Raw genomic sequence first — 12,504 nt, 5'->3', positions numbered from 1 at the left:
GCAGTTTTTTAGGCAATTTCACATTATCATTTGTTCCTTCTCTTTGACATGGTGTGTGGCTGTACAAGACAGACTATAAGATTTTTCTCTCTCCTCTCCCATCAGTAATATAAAAACATTTTCTTTTTTAAACTACTGCTCCACTGAAGTATTTCTTAATTTTGTTAGAAGGGGTAGAGATATTTTTCTGAGGTTATGACTTTACCAAGAAAGGGCAGTGCACCTAATCCCGGCTATGTGTGTTGTGCTGGGAACATGTGTCCAGTGTGCTATGTTATATCCTTCTGTCAAAGAATTAAGGTATCTGTTTGAAGCCTTGAGTCAAATAAACAGTGATCCTGCAGCAGGTCACATTGTGGCTTCTGTAAATCAGTCTGAAGCAATGGGACCTCATGCAGTGGATGTGCATCCTGGGCAGGACATTAGCAGGGATGCCATGTGGCAGGGCTGGTTTGGGATTTCCCACAGAACAGCTAGAAATAAAACAGGAAAATTCAAGATGGAATTCTAAAATGAAAATGAAGTAGAAAGCTCAGAACAAGCCTATGACACATCCCTCTTTTAAGTGAAATTTCTTTACAATTCTGAGTTTATTTTCCCTCTAACACATTTTCCTGCCCTTAGTAAGTTCCAACTGATATAAGCAGGCTTTGGAACTTAATCAGCTCTAGTTGTAAAATCTCATTGAAGACATAGTTGTAATTCTTCTACAGTGATATGTTTGGAGCTGATAGACACAGATATTTTTGTCTGATGCTTTACCCTTCTAAGGAGTTTGGCATCACTTTATTCCAAGTGTTTTATAAACTGTCTATTTCAAAACAACCTGTGGCATTTTAAATGTGCCTTCCCCCACCAGCGTCCAAATTCCTCAATCCCTGAGCTACAGGTTAAAATAAATAAATATGATAATTGCCCTACCATATTAATGGCTTCTGGATTTAGTAAATTAATATTGCTGTAGTTTTCAGTATGGGTAAGCAATAGATACAGTTATTTGGAGATAATCACCTTAGACATCTTTCAGAATCTGCTCCATCAAAAAACCTTCCAAGACCAGCATGAACCTAATTAAGCATAAACAATACTCTTAATTAAATCTCTTGTGATTCTAAAATAGTTTTATAACATCTACTATAGTGTGATTGCTGCCTTAGTACTGAGTATGAGAAGTGATTCTAGCTGGCATCTACAGAGGAATTCTGTCTGGAGTTAAATAAAGCAGGCCCCAAAGATGGGCAGGTTGTGAGCCACAGCAGCTTGAAGCATCTCTAAGCATACCACCATTGATAGAGGGCTTTGCATGTTCATATGCATCTCTGCTTTACAGAACTTTGGCAGATGAACTTGCCTGGTCTCCCTATGGCAGTTTGGGACACTTTTTGCCCCAAGCTGTTTGGTTGACCCCTGTGCTGGATCCTGTTTCCCTACTGAGGAGCCAGCAGCTGGGAACTCCAGAAACTGCACTGCCACTCTCACAGGTTAGATAAAGCTGCCCTCACTATCCATCAAAGTAGGCCAAACTTTCAACAAAATGGCTGTGACACAGCTACATGGCCTGGTTTTGTTGTCTGGGGCAAGTGGTCTTGGACACTGGAGCAAAGTAAACTTCTGGGGATATGATAACTGATTAAAATCTATATGTTTTTCAGAGCTGACCCCTTAATTACCTGATGATGCTTTATACTTCTTTATGAATTTTTATTTTCTGTTAATTATTTTTCTATTACTTATTTGTCCCTTATTTCCCAGCAGGCATATTAGATCTGAGCCTTCTCTTACATGGAGTTGCACTGATGTGATTCTACTGAATTCATTTTATTACGGACTCATGAAAGTTAAAGCAAAAAGCCTGGAAACTGTGTGGCTTCCACTTCTATTTTTATCTTGGTAGTTTTAACTGGAGATGATATCTTTCTAAGACAAAATTCCCTTTATAACAACTAAAATAGCAGCATCCTACATCAGTGGCCTTTTCTGTCTGAAATTACACTTTCCATGAGGGTGTCACAAGACATTGACCTATTGGTGTTTTCCCTGTGACTGCATAAAGAAGTTGAAAACATTTACTTGTCCTTGCTAATTTTGTGCTCTACGTTGTTTCCCCCCCCCAAAAAAGGGAGAAGTGCTAAATGTTAATGGACCCTGAAGGAAAATGTATTTTTCTTTGTGAAACCCCATAGAAAGTTAGAAGTTAGCCTTAAAAAGCAGACCTTTTGAAACTCCTTATAAAAAGAAAACAAGATTCTTTTTTAGTCTTCATGGATATCAAAGGAATTTTGTACAAGATTGAGAGCATCTGGCTCTAATTGTATTAAATAGCCTTAAGCATCTGACTTTAACTAGAGAAGCTGAGAAATTCCACTCTGGGTACCACTTTTTCATATGTTTTTCACATACAGAAGAAATCAGGTTGCTGTTTTCATTTCAACAATCAACCTTAAAAAAGGAAAAACATGTCAGAAGCAGAACATTGCAGTAAGTTTTTATTTTAGGAAAACATACTCTGTTTGGAACAACAGGAAATTGGAGCCTCTTTTTAAAACAAATTGTTTTGGCCTAATTATTTTACATTTTCAGTCTCAGACACTACGATTGCAGAATATTATGTATATATTCACACTTTCTTATTAGCAATATGAGCAGCATAGGCTATATTGTACTTGGCTTAGTTTTCAGTTCACACATATAACAACACTACCAAGATGCTTTAAACAATGGCATTTCTTTAGAGCATACCTGCAGGTATTCCTGAATTTTTGCATGCTTAGAGAATTATATTTTAGAGTTAGGATAGAGGATTGTGAGAAAAAAAAAAAGAGCATAAAATAAGATTTTATCACAGACTTCCCTTTAAGACAAAGGTTTTTCTATCACTGAAGTGTTCATTCATTTCCATGGATGTGAGTAAACAGAAAGGAAATAGCTTTTGGCCTGATGAGCACTGAGAGGATGTTTCTGTTCAAGAATACTTTGTATGCTGTACATCCAGACAGTTTTCATTGCACTTGCTGGAAGAGATTGCCAGGCATCAATGTTGTTAGTGAAAAATGCTGAAGCTGGAGAAGATAAATCCTCACCTAAATTTTATAGCTCAAGCACTTAGGAAGTCCAGGGAAACTGTGATACAGTTTTAAAGCAAGGAGATAATGAAAAATCAGTGTGCAAGCAGAAGCTGTCACTGTATACAAATGACTTAAGCAGTCCAAAATTATACCTGCTGCAAATGTGATTCTACAAATTAGGAGTGTAGTGACCCTGATCCAGTGATGATATGATTTCATATCACCCATGTCCCACTGATGCAATGACTGACAATCTTGATGCACACAGGAAAAGCTGAACATCACTGCTTCCTAGCCAGCTTCCTCGCCCTTGCTTAATCCCCCCTTGCCTTATGATTCCAGAAAAAAAACCAACTGTGTTTGTTTATACACAGACCAGGATACCCCAACTAAAGCAAGATGGAATTAAATGACAAAATCAGAGGGCTGTCTGCTTACTCCATTATTAAAGATTGCACTCACCGCATAATAATTTAAACAAAATAAATAGAACATGACAATATTTTTGCTATTACTTATTTTCGTATGGACAATCCTTTCTGTTTACAGTCAGTTTTGTGGATTCAGACAAGTCTGGGCTGAGCTGTTTGTCCCTGTGGTATTTCAGATTTCACACCTCATGCTGTAAAACTTTCCAGGACCAGCTCTGTGCTTTGAAGTATACAGTGTATGGCAATAAACATTAATGAGTCGTAAATATATTTCACCCAAGAAAATGTTTTACAGATTATACTTGCCCTAGTCTGTGGTAATACCATTCATTATTCTGTAATTTCAAGAATGTGTAGGATGGCAGATAGCTCAAAATTGTGCTGCTTTGATGAAGCAATCAGACTTTATGGAAAACTTTTGTCTTTAAGCCTTAAAATAAACAAATAGATTTTGAAACAAATTATTCTGGCTGTGTGTTTTTTAGGTCTAAATGATTAAAAGGTTTTTTGCTGCTGTTTTGCCGTGAATGAATTACTATTCAAATTAAATTGTCCTGACATCAAACAAACTCTAAGAAATGCAACAGTTAAAAGTCTGATTTCCAAGAGCGAGTATTTTTATGAAGATAATGCTCTCCAGCTTATTTTGGCAAGGACTAGTCTAATGAGAGTGTAATGATTTGCCCTGGATGCCAGCTGTCAGTGTATAGATACTGTATATTTAATTACAGTGAGCCGAAGATAAACGTGCGATACCTCTAATAGATATTTGCAGCTATACAGCCGCATTTATGTGCCTGTATGAAGCTAGGTTTTTATAGATTGTGTGAGTAGAGTTCAAAATCACAGCCCTACTGATTTCAGGAGGTCTGTCCTGAGAGTCACTTGAATAACGCTGGATGATTCTCATCAGGGTGGGGAGAAGTTTCAGTGCAGGCAAGAATTAAAAGTCACCACGGGGCTCAGGTATTTTCTTTCTTTCAGTTTTCTCACCGTCTGTAATGGCAGCAATGTCTTCTTCAGCTCACTCCACCCATGCATTCCTATTCCTTCTGTTTTTCACGTCACCCCTCTTTTCCCTCTGAGCCCCTGGATAATGTTAAACACTCTGTTTCCCATCTTAATTGGTGTGGCCTCCTCACACTTATTTAAGGTTTTGCTCCTGTGATTAGAGTCTTTGCGGGCTGACTCTAGAGAGTTCCATAGCCTTGCTGGGAAATAGATTGTCCCTCTGCATAGGCCCGTGTGCATTACTGTGCATAAAGTGCAATGCCTTCATAGTAAGAAATTGCTTAATTATGAAGCTAGTGAGTAATACCAAAAAACTGAAAAATTGCACATACAAACACACATAATGAGGTTGGTATATGAAGGGGCAATCCTTCCAACAGATTAATACCTATCACAAGAGATTTATTTTTAATTACAAAGAAAATATTCCAAAATTGTCTAATTGATGGATGGCAAGCTTCAACAATATGCTGAACATAAGGGAACCTGACATTAAATGTTTGGTATGCTGCCATGACATTTGCTGAATTTTATTTTTATGCTGAATTTAAACCATCAGTGCTGCTAACATCGATTCTTGGAGGAATAATGCATGATAATGGAAACAAAATATAAAAGAATTGAACTCTTATGAATGTGGTCAGATACTACATTTTATACTTCTGAAAATGATAAAAAAATCTTTTGTTTTGCTTTGAAATTCCTCTACGCACAGAGTGGAATGTTCTCTAAGAATTTGTGGGTTACTTTAAAGAACAGTCCTTTAGCTCTCCTTTATTTTAAATCTAGGCTTCACAGTATATTCATTTTCTCTCTTTCATATTTTCTTTTTTGTGGAAGGAGAAAGTAAATACCACTGATTGATGTGAACATTTATATTAGTCTTAAAGATGCTGACATTCAGCAGGCTTGATCTGCTCATTTTGTGAAGTTGCAGTAGTGGTAAATTATTACCATCCTTCAGAACATGTGTTTGCAGATGCATCTTAGGTAAGATAAGTAACTTTTTGTCTTTTTTGGCTTTACCTGTATTAGGAAGATAAGTTGTATTGGCCTTTGGTTTTCTCTCCTATATGTCAAAAGTCTCTAGCAAAGTGAAAATAATTTGGGCACTAAAGTATGCCATACTCTTAAGGAATCCATGTGGTAGGAAAATGACAAGAATGCACATTGGGCAAATAAAATAGGAATTCTGCATGGATTACTGGGCAGTTTCCCTGGAAGGTAACCTAGTTAAAAGGACAAACAATTACTACAGGCTGCCTAAGGTGCTTGATCAGTCCAGTTCATTAGTCCATTAAGGGGCCCTGGGATGTGACACGGACTGGGTGAGTGTAATGCCTTTTTTAGCTAAACATAGGATCACAGAATCATAGAATGATTTGAGTTGGAATGAACCTTAAAAAGTCATTTAGTCCTATCCTCCCTGCAGCAGCAGAGGAATTCTCAATCATTGGATCAGGTGATGAATTATCATCATCACATCTCTTACATCCTTGAGTGTGAAATAAAAGGAGTGGCTAAATATGAAATCTATGAGTGAATCTGAGAGGACAATCCTTTGTCTCAGCTTTATCTTGGTGTTTTCTTGACCTTACGTCACTCTACCTTCCCAGAGTTTTCAATATTTTGTTACCCCATGGTATGGTTTTAGTTTAAAGATACACATTGAACAGTGTGGGGAGCAGTGTCTGAGCTACACAGACTATTGATGATTTCCAATTGACTTGAAAAAACACATGGTGAAGTATTCTTACAAATGGGGTAAATCAATTAGTGACCCTTGTAGATCAATTAAGCCCATCTGACTACAAATTGCTAGAACCTGATCAGTTTGGGAAGGTAGTATTACAAATGGGACAGAGTTATGATCACAGTATTCAAGCACTTTCTCTAGGGAACATTTCATATTTCTCCTGGTGCCATGTCTGTGCTAGGAGAAGAAAAAAGAATGTTTTTGAACTCATACATGTTCACAGTCCTAGAGGAAAAAAAAAAAGCAAAACAAAACCAGATGATTCTTAATATAGAGTGAAATAAAACAACAGTTTTGACTTTATCAGTTATGGCTTTTTAAAAATTCAGCTTGTTTTGTCTATATTAATATTCTTTTGCACATTAGGTAGGAATTTGACTAATTTGTATGAAAATAAGCCAGGCTGTGAATGACCTAATGCTTCAATCTACATTAGATTCATTGGTCCTCAGAACACAATTAAGAGGCCATCTTTCCTTAGGTAAAATCTCTTCCTGAAGGACTTTGGGGGTTTGGCAAAATGTTGATGTTTAACTAATTAAAATCGAAGACCATGGCAAGAAGGTAGGTCAGCTGTCTGTGCCTTCAGTCCAGGATGCCCTCTGTCAATGTTATTCTTTTGGGGACATCAGTTCCCCAAGGAATCAATACACATTTATGTCCTGGTTTCTTTTTGAAGGATAAAATGGAAAGGATAAATGCTGACGCTATTGCAGAAGTCCAGCAACACTCAGGGAACTTCTGCTCAGCTCTTCTTGAAAGGAGAGCTGGCCTAAGGAGGAAGAATGCAATCCCCTTCCAATGAAGGGTCTCCTTTTTGCAATATCTCAAGATATAACCAAACCCAAATACAGTACATCTTTAATAAAACCAAATTTTGGCATAAATAGCTAACATGGATTAAGCTGTCAATGAAATGGTCCTTAATTTGGGTTAGAAGCTCAGATTCTTCTACATTCAACTTCTCATTGGACAGCTCAGCATTATTTCAGCAACACAAAGTAGGAAGTGAATATGTCCCAGTACATTCCTCGTGAAATCATGGATTTATTTAATAATTGCTCAGTTACCTTGATTTTATGAGCCACCTCAGTGAGACAGCAATAATCTGGGGAGGCTTGCAGTATGGCAGCTTTAAAAAGATTTTTTCCTATGGGAGCATCATGTATTACAGAACTCATGAGAAAAAACCCTTTGAATGTTTTCTTCCATTTGATTGCAATTTCAATAGCTTCTACTCCAAAATACACAGGCCTAACATTTCTTCAATTTTCTATAGGACTTACTTCCTCATCCCTCTCACTGTTTTGCCTCACAATTTAAATCTATAAGTACCCTGTTGAAGGATGTGAAAATTCTGTCTAGAATAAGCACCCCATGGAGCCAATTATTTGCATGATTTGAAATGAGGAATTTGTCATATGTAACCCTTTTTTCCCAACCCTTAACTGACAAACTCCCACAAATATGTTGCTGCTTAAAATTGCCTGTCAATGTAAAGAAATGTCTTGTTAACAAGAGCTACTGCAAAGAACCTTGTACTTTCCTAACATAACATTTTGGAGTGTTGAGGTCTTGTGCCATACGTACTTTGAGTTCTGGTACACGTTCTGTCTTATTTCTGAGTCAAGTATTTCCCAGGACTTGCTCTCACATGGCAAAATGGTTACTAAAGTGCTATAAAAATGGTAGATGCAATAAAAATGACAATGCATAAAGGCAGCTTAGAGTTACATGGAACTAATTTATTGAACTTAAATATAATTTTCCATGCCAGACATTTTATAATTCAGCAGTTCTAGAAAATACACATACAGCATAAAAATAAGAAGGTAGATACCTTACTGAAATCAGAGCAAATTTGTTAATGTCTTCAGTGGAAAGGTGCTGAGGCCAGGGATTGTTTTTTTAAAGACCATTAATAAACAGAGAAGCACATTCCAAAACGTGATGATTAGAAGTACTTGGCAAACTGAGTACATTATTTGCTGAACATGGAGTTTGTAATATATGAATTGGGAATGGGAAGCTGCACTTTAATCCAGATAAAATTGAAACCTTTACAGGGAACACATTTTAGATATCTTTTTGCCTTCTACTATGTAAGTCTAGTCCACATAATGTTTGTAAACTGCTTTAATTTTATGACAGTTTATGAACATACAATAAGCTGATCTGACCACTTTTTTTTTTTAAAGAATGTAGGCATATTTGAATAATGTACAGTTATTTAACTGAACCAGGTCCTATAGTGCAGTCATTAAATCTGCTCAAACATCCAATGCATAAATAAGCTGTAGGCTGCTGTTTGGTCAATTTTACACAGGGTATGTTCCTCTGTTATTATTGGCCAAACATGAGCTGCATAATATAATCTCTCTAGATAAAGTAACTACATTCTTTTGCAATTAAGCTGAAAACCAAATCTTAATTATAAAGTATTTGTAGTATTAATTTGCCATAGAATGGTAAACACAGCAGGAAGAATTTACACTATTAAGACAAATACTCAGTGAAACCTAAGGCATTTTGCACAGATGTTCATGGACTGAAAAAATGCAGAATTTGTCAGAGCAAAAGGTGCACTTGTCTGGTAACAGGTGATTGTCACTGAGTTTAAAATTACCAGACAGGAGGTTTGGGTCTTAAATCTCTCTTGCATGAACTAGTCTTCTCAGCTTTTAAAAGTACAAGATATCAGAAGGGTGGGAGAGGGATGCTGCCACTGCATCTTAAGAGAATGGTATGCAATGCTGGAACCCCCAGGGACAATGCCTATCTTTCTGGGAAATATTTCCTTGTAAGAATGAGGATCAGGTCTGACTTCAGTATAAGTTATAGGCTGGCAGCCCTTAAAGTGAAACTCTCTGTTTGTTGTTTCACTTGAGGCACTTGAATTAGCCAGTTTTAGGCCAGCCCTACAAATGATATTAATTTTGTTCTTATCTATGTTAAATTTATTAAAAATCAAACACACAAAGTGTCCCAGCTGTCAAAATGGGGATTTGCATTAATAAAAGATAAGTTATGTTTATCCTGATATTTGGCTTCTCCTCTGAAATTGAGAATTAGTATAATGAGGGATAGAGGCTGTTCTTGTTCAGAGCCAAGCCAAATCAGGACAGAGGTATATGGACTTATGATTACACACTTTAGTAGTTGGCTTCAAATCAGGTGATGATTTAGAAGCAATCAAATAATGAAGAAAAAGTCCATTATTGGGTGATGTTGCTGACATGTTCAAGAAATTGTCCATACAGAGTCTGTATTTGAAATATTTTACTTCTGCTCTTGAAGAAGACCAGTGTTTAAATAAAGGTTAAGCCTCCTTCAGCAAATAGCTAGAGAGAAATTATTAAAGCAGGTAAAAAAAAAATAACCTTCTGACTTTTTCGATAGTGCCATCTTCCATGATTACAGGGTTTCTTGAAATCAATTTGAATTCTGCAGGTTGGAACAGTATTCCAGGTGAGTTCTATTACATCTAACTATTTTAATAATTCCCTCTGTTAGCAGGTATTTTAGGGCGTTAGCAAACCACATACTGTGAGGAACTGTGACCACAGACTCTTCAATAAAGTTTCATATGAAGAATTTCCTTCATGCACAGTTTGGCTGGACCAAAGCAAGATCTATAAAAAGTTGGGTTTTTTAAACTGACTGTAAGATTGCATGTAATGGAGTTACCTTCTCTATAACAAAAGACCTGTTTCTCATATGCCTTTGTGTGAATGCCAAAAGCACTTTCCCATTGTATCAAATACTGAACAAATATAGTTCTGCTTAAATCAGATAAATTTTTATTTAATTAAATTCTTATGTATTATTTAAGCCTCACTGCCTTGCACTATTTAAAAATAATTGGTTTTCATAATTTGGTGGTTTTTTAAAATATTCCCTTTATTTTTAAGAGAAAACATCCTAAAAGGAAAAATGAATGAAATGGAAATTATGACAAAATGAGCATAACCTTTAAAATATTTAGCCTGCAAAATTCACTCTCTCTTGAGGAGCTGAAAATAATGTACAATTTAAGTTTCTTGGTTCCCATACAATGAATCACTTGGACTAATTATAGGGATGTTAGGGCAGATTATAATCATAGCCTTGCTCTGATGCTTTCCTGATCAGAGTTAATGCACATTTCCCTGTATCTATCTAAACCACACAGCTTATGTAGTGTGTGTAAAATGCACTTGAAGCCTGTTGTATATACACACATATACACAAATACAGAAAGTTAATTTCAATAAGCAGAATGTGCAGAAGCCACAGATAAGGAAAGGGGAAACCAAGGTGGCAAAGCAGAAGGCTAGTGCCAAGGTAGCTTTGGCATGCATAGTTTATTCTAGGCAAGGCCTAAAACTCATGAAGTATTTTATTTCTATAAAAACCCACATACATTTGCTGCATTATTGGTGGAGGATGTGTTTCAAGACACATTTATGGTGAGTGCAGAAACAGTGATGACACATTTGTACAGAGTTTTGAAGTGGCTTTCAGGCATGGCTGAGAATCAGTTAACTGTACTTTAAAATGATAGTCCCATGAAAAGCATGAGTGTTGGAACAAACATTTCTGAGGCATATTTGTTGAGAGGTTTGCTACAGGACTGTACTGGCTACTCAATCAAATGGTTGTAAAAGTGCCAGGAGCCAGCCAGTTGCTGTGACAGTGTGTGAGTCAGCCAAAAGGCATCTGGTCCTAGCTTTCTGGGGCTTTTCATGGATTGGTGAAGACTCTTACTCTATTTCACTAATGTATTTTTCCAGTTATAGTTGCTGCTGTTGTTTTCCTTTCAAAATGGTCTGTACCAATCCAAACCTGACACAACCAATGAAAATGGAATTTCCTATCTCCCTGGTAACATTATAGTCATTTGGTGTAATTGAGCCTTTTACTTATTTTGTTTGGAGAATATTTAAAAACTGTGTGTCTACTTTAGGTTTTGGTGGTATTAATCCTGAACAAACAAAACTAGAACCTGGAGACATAAAAATTCTCCCACATGAAATGCTGAGATTAAAAGTTGTTCGTACAACAACTGTAGTGGCAGTGCAGACAGAATATATAAAATGCATTTTGAAGCAATTTTCCATCCCTCTTCTGTTCCTCAGCCCCTATGTCCATTCTGAGTTTTTAATGACAAACTGCTGCCTTCAGCTGCCGACCTCATGTTGCTGTCAGGCTTGTGGGTGTTGTCTCTTTCCTTGTCTTGGTGCTGTTTCCCAAGGTGGCTGATGGAATTTGAAGTTGGCAGGTTTTTGTGGGTAGCTGTGGCTGCAAATGCGGGTGGCTGAGCAGACAGCATATATTGTATTTACTGCTCCTGTGAGAAGGACAGAAGTCTGGTATGGTCAGAAGTGAGATGAGCAGCATGGCTTGTTATGTACACACTCACCTGTAAAACCCAAAGCAGGCTGCAAGTCAGGGTCATCAATCTTACGATAGGTAAGCGATGTGTTCTCCCCACATTTAATTATATATAGTCAAAGTGCTTTTTAAAATTATTATCTTAACAGAAGTTTTTTTCAATAACCAGAATCACAGAATATTCTGATTTGTAATGGATCCACAAGGGTCATGGAGCCCGAGTCTTAAGTGAATGGCCTATACAGGTATGGAACTCACAGCCTTGGCATTATTAATATCCTGCTTTAACCAGTTGCACTACTCCTAGTGGCAGCAAGCAGCTTTAACAAAATTCTTCTCCAGAGTAAGCAGTACCTCTTAGACTCCAGGAGATTTCAATTTAAGTTCCTTGTTTCACTTATATATGTTCCCATGAAATGCTTTTGTTCTAACAAAATGAACTGTTCCACTGAGAAATTTCTGACTAACTCTAGTCATAATCCATTCAATACAACTAAACTCCTGTATAAAGAGGAATAATTTTGTAGACTATGTACCTGAGTCTGTAATGCTTCAGAGGAGCTAGATTTATACAGTATTTCTTTGATTTCTAGGAGAAAGCAAAGCAATCCTGAATTATGATATACATGCAGCATTTTGATAATTATAAAACTGTGAAGCCAATGTCATATCACACTTATCTTAAGCTATTGAGTCCTACAGTGTCTTCACAACGTTATTACTCTCCTCCCCACCATTACGCACAAAAGCAGACAAGTCCTGCCCAACAAAGGGCTGCTAAGGTGTCTATGCAGAAAATTCCTTATACTTGAAGTGTGTGACACAGACAGTTGTGTAGACTTTGAAATGATGACTTGCAGAGCTCCTG

Source organism: Anomalospiza imberbis, chromosome 3 (assembly GCF_031753505.1).
Source record: "Anomalospiza imberbis isolate Cuckoo-Finch-1a 21T00152 chromosome 3, ASM3175350v1, whole genome shotgun sequence".
Lineage (NCBI taxonomy): Eukaryota > Metazoa > Chordata > Aves > Passeriformes > Viduidae > Anomalospiza > Anomalospiza imberbis.
The sequence above is the reverse complement of the archived record's forward strand: the minus strand, read 5'-3'. Positions refer to the sequence as shown.